Here is a 5,365-nt window from a genome sequence, read left to right as displayed (position 1 = left end):
GTGCTTATCACCCATAAAGTGCAGGGTTAGTGGAAATAAAAGAATGGAACTATAAAAAAAAAACAGACTTAGGAAGTGTATGGAAGAAACCAAAAGACCATGGACTAAATGTCTAGAATTAGTAAAACTGTATATTAACATCACCAGTACAAATGTGCTAACACCATATGAAGTAATATTTGGTGAATTACCATTCTTTAAAAATATGTGGGAAACTGATGATGAAAGTACTCTGGCTGATTACATGAGAAAAATGTTGCAGCACCAGAAGCAACTAGCAGATCCTAATGAGAACGATGATACACTTTCTATGTCTCCACAGGAAAGCCAATTAGTTGAACCAGGTGATTGGGTTCTGATAAAAAGCAGTAAAGATTGCAGAAAAACACATGAGCTCATTTGACACACTGTAAGAAAGTAATTAAGCATGAGTAAAACAACTGTTTCGATGTTTCTATTTTAGCATACAATTTGATTGTTCTTAGGCGTCATTGTAATAGCACTGTGGTACCTAATGGAGAGCTGTTATTCCTCAACAAAACTTTCAGAGGAAGTCTGGCTACAAAGGGGGCTGCAATTATAGTTTGCAGTCGTCTCAAACCAGTGAAGATTGTCCACAACTCTGGAAGTGTTAGGAGGAATTGCAGATCTGCAGGTAGAATGCTAACAGGTAGAATGGTAGCGGTAGGCGAATTGATAGTAGCAATTATAGCAACGTTTTTATTGTTATTTGAAGAAAACCTTAATGTGCAAAAGAGAAGAAGAAAAAGTAAAAGAACTCTCAGGAAGACAACTGGGATGGCGTTCCCCAGGTTTCTCCAAGAACCCCACGGGCGCTGAGATGCTTTTCCACCCGGCAGTGGTGAAGCCATATTTGACACTCCTTGCTGAGAGCTCCAACCCTGCAACTCTGGAGGGCGCTGCAGGGTCACTTCAAAACCTCTCACTGGAAGTTTGCGGCATACAACCGTGCTGCAGTGTGGTAGGAAAAAGAACTTTCCATCCTGGTGGAGCTGCTGCGAATGGACAACGATTAATGTGTCCCAGCCGTTGCAAGCACGCCTGCACCGAAAAAGGCGAATGCTGCCACCGCCAATGTCTGGGCAGCTGCACGCACGCAAACAGCGACACGGCATGCGCCGCCTGCCTGCATTATTACCACGAAGGCTGCTGCGTGCCCGACTGCCCGCCCGGCACTTTCAAGTTCGAGGGCTGGCGCTGCATCACCATGGACCTTTGCTCACAAGTTCACCTGCCCAGCGACGTTCACTTCGTCATCCACGAGGGCGAGTGCATGCCCGACTGCCCCTCCGGGTCCGCACCAACGAGAGTAATCGGATGCTGTGCAGCGCCTGCAACAGCCTATGCGACAAAATCTGCTCCACCTCCGTCATCGACTCGGTGAACGCCGCTCAGTCCCTCAAGGACTGCACCGTCATCGCCGGCAATCTGGACATCAACATCCAGCACCTTCACAACCTCTGGGACTGGACTCAGCACAACCTAACCATCCGTGCGGGACGCCTCTTCTTCAGCCTCAATACCAAACTCTGCATGTCTGAGATCCACACCATGTGGGAGAAAACCAGCGTCACGGAAAAGCCCCAGGAAGGCGACTTTCGCAATAACGGCGAAAGAGCCAGTTGTGTGAGCCACGTCCTCAGGATTTTGTCCAACAGCACGTCCAGCTATGCCATCCGCCTGATGTGGGAGCGCTACCATCCACGGGATTACAAAGGCCTTATCAGCTTTATGGTCTACTACAAAGAGGCCCCTTCTCAGAACATCACCGAATTCGACGGCCAGGACGGCTGCGGTTCCAACAGCTGGCACATGGTGGACGTGGATCTTCCAAAGGATAATAATACGAACCCCAAAGTCGCCATTCACCACCTCAAACCCTGGACCCAGTATGCCATTTTTGTCAAGGCCATTACCCTGCGGGTGGAGGACAAGCACATTCCTGGTGCAAAGAGTGACATTATTTGAATTCGAACTCGTCTGTCATTGCCGACCGTGCCCAAAGAACCCCGTGCCTACGCAAATTCATCCACGAAGCTGCTGGTCAAATGGTCGCCGCCTCTTTTTCCCAACGGCAACCTAACCTACTACCTCGTCAGATGGCAGCGGCAGCCAGAAGACCGAGAGCTATACCTGCACAATTACTACTCCAAAGAGCTGAAGATCCCGATCCGGATCCCTGCCACGGGATTTAGCGACATGGAGGAGATCAGCAAGCCCACCAAGTCGGAATTGTCCGGGGCCAAGAAGGGTCCTTGCTGCGTTTGCCCAAAGACCCCAGAGGAGAAGGACCGGGAGAAGGATGACCGCGTCTTTCTCAAGCTCTTTGAGAACTTCCTCCACAACGCCATTTTTTTTTGCAAAGACCTCAAGATCGTCGTCGCCGGGACCTTTTTGGCCTGGCAAATGCCACTTCCTTACATTTTCCAGATCTTTTTTCAGAAGTTTTTGACTACGGTGAATCAGACGACAAAGTTTAACCTCTAAGTGTAACATGAGTACTATAACATGATTCTGTAACTGAAAATCGAGAGAAGTTATTGGATGACAAAGAGAAATAGTGCAAAGTGAATAAACAGGAGGGAAATGATGGATTTAAACTCTAAAGATGTTATTCTACTATTGCACAAGCTTCTTTGCATACAATGCGCCTTTCTTGCTTGTGTTTGAAGAAGGAGGAAACAGGATAACACCTTATTTGCGGCCAGATAAGGGACCTCTCTGACCGCAGGCACACCTAGTTTTTGTTTGCTATAGATAACATGTTATCGTATAAACAGGTCTCAACTGTTTGTTTTGTTACTCCCATTCCCTTAGCAGAGGAGACCTTATGTAAATTAGGGCCTTCCGAACACAATAAATAGACAAGGAGCATAAGAATATTTCAGAGTATCCAGCAGACTGCCTTAGGGTAGACTATGGATATTTCTCCTTGCAAGTAAATCAAACATCATGTTCTCTCTGTCCTTTTTGTATATAGGTTTTGTACATCTGTTGGGTTAAACCTGACAGTTTAGGCTGCGCGCCCCGTTAAAACCGCGCACGGGTGTCCGGCGGGTCACACGTCGGAGTGAGTTCGTAAAAAAAAGTTTTTCAAATTTTAAAGTATTGAAACCGGACTTCCAGAGATGCCTTGGACGAGCGCGTTCCCCCTTGTGCCTGCCAATAGTGGCTGAAATCCGGGCCGGTGTTTGGGGAATTGTGCGCGTATTATCGGGCCGGTGTTTGGGGATTTGCGCGCATATTATCGGCCCGGTGTTTGGGGAATTGTGCCCGCCACTAGTGGCTGAGAACTGGGCTAGTGTTGGGGGACTTGTGCCCTCCAATAGTGGCTGAAATCCGGGCCGGTGTTTGGGGAATTGTGCGCGTATTATCGGGCCGGTGTTTGGGGATTTGTGCGCGTATTATCGGGCCGGTGTTTGGGGAATTTTGCGCGTATTATCGGGCCGGTGTTTGGGGATTTGCTTGCGTATTATCGGGCCGGTGTTTGGGGAATTGTGCCCGCCACTAGTGGCTGAAATCCGGGCCGGTGTTTGGGGAATTGTGCGCGTATTATCGGGCCGGTGTTTGGGGGTATGCGCGCGTATTATCGGGCCGGTGTTTGGGGAATTGTGCCCGCCACTAGTGGCTGAGAACTGGGCTAGTGTTTGGGGACTTGTGCCCGCCAATAGTGGCTTAAATGCGCAACGGGGCTATACCCGGGTCGGACGACCGATTTGCATCGACCAGAAAGTACAAGACCGTTAAATAGGTGAAAGTTCTATCGTTTGAGAGGCGGGGCTTTTGAATCCTCCCAAACGAGTGCCCTCCAGTGGCGCTTTTGCGGATGTGGCCTGCTCGTAGAGCTGTGCTGTCGGGGCCGGCGCCGGGATTGCCTCTTGCGGTTCGTTCTCGGCTTGTGTTTAGGCTGCGCGCCCCGTTAAAACCGCGCACGGGTGTCCGGCGGGTCACACGTCGGAGTGAGTTCGTAAAAAAAAGTTTTTCAAATTTTAAAGTATTGAAACCGGACTTCCAGAGATGCCTTGGACGAGCGCGTTCCCCCTTGTGCCTGCCAATAGTGGCTGAAATCCGGGTCGGTGTTTGGGGAATTGTGCGCGTATTATCGGGCCGGTGTTTGGGGATTTGCGCGCATATTATCGACCCGGTGTTTGGGGAATTGTGCCCGCCACTAGTGGCTGAGAACTGGGCTAGTGTTGGGGGACTTGTGCCCTCCAATAGTGGCTGAAATCCGGGCCGGTGTTTGGGGAATTGTGCGCGTATTATCGGGCCGGTGTTTGGGGATTTGTGCGCGTATTATCGGGCCGGTGTTTGGGGAATTTTGCGCGTATTATCGGGCCGGTGTTTGGGGATTTGCGCGCGTATTATCGGGCCGGTGTTTGGGGAATTGTGCCCGCCACTAGTGGCTGAAATCCGGGCCGGTGTTTGGGGAATTGTGCGCGTATTATCGGGCCGGTGTTTGGGGATATGCGCGCGTATTATCGGGCCGGTGTTTGGGGAATTGTGCCCGCCACTAGTGGCTGAGAACTGGGCTAGTGTTTGGGGACTTGTGCCCGCCAATAGTGGCTTAAATGCGCACCGGGGCTATACCCGGGTCGGACGACCGATTTGCATCGACCAGAAAGTACAAGACCGTTAAATAGGTGAAAGTTCTATCGTTTGAGAGGCGGCGCTTTTGAATCCTCCCAAACGAGTGCACTCCAGTGGCGCTTTTGCGGATGTGGCCTGCTCGTAGAGCTGTGCTGTCGGGGCCGGCGCCGGGATTGCCTCTTGCGGTTCGTTCTCGGCTTGTGTTTAGGCTGCGCACCCCGTTAAAACCGCGCACGGGTGTCCGGCGGGTCACACTTTGGAGTGAGTTCGTAAAAAAAAGTTTTTCAAATTTTAAAGTATTGAAACCGGACTTCCAGAGATGCCTTGGACGAGCGCGTTCCCCCTTGTGCCTGCAAATAGTGGCTGAAATCCGGGCCGGTGTTTGGGGAATTGTGCGCGTATTATCGGGCCGGTGTTTGGGGATTTGCGCGCATATTATCGGCCCGGTGTTTGGGGAATTGTGCCCGCCACTAGTGGCTGAGAACTGGGCTAGTGTTGGGGGACTTGTGCCCTCCAATAGTGGCTGAAATCCGGGCCGGTGTTTGGGGAATTGTGCGCGTATTATCGGGCCGATGTTTGGGGATTTGTGCGCGTATTATCGGGCCGGTGTTTGGGGAATTTTGCGCGTATTATCGGGCCGGTGTTTGGGGATTTTTGCGCGTATTATCGGGCCGGTGTTTGGGGAATTGTGCCCGCCACTAGTGGCTGAGAACTGGGCTAGTGTTGGGGGACTTGTGCCCGCCAATAGTGGCTGAAG

General features: G+C 50.9%; 1 pseudogene; it reads left to right on the top strand.

Moving 5' to 3' along the window:
• The first annotated feature begins 253 nt into the window (after positions 1–253).
• On the top strand, positions 254–2,735 carry LOC148361827 (insulin-like growth factor 1 receptor; annotated as a pseudogene).
• The last annotated feature ends 2,630 nt before the right edge of the window (positions 2,736–5,365 follow it).

This window comes from Urocampus carinirostris, chromosome 8, assembly GCF_059441175.1.
Source record: "Urocampus carinirostris isolate Australia breed hairy pipefish chromosome 8, RoL_Ucar_1.0, whole genome shotgun sequence".
In the NCBI taxonomy this organism is placed as follows: Eukaryota; Metazoa; Chordata; class Actinopteri; order Syngnathiformes; family Syngnathidae; genus Urocampus; species Urocampus carinirostris.
Note: the sequence above shows the minus strand (reverse complement) of the source record. Positions and strands in the feature narration are given on the sequence as shown.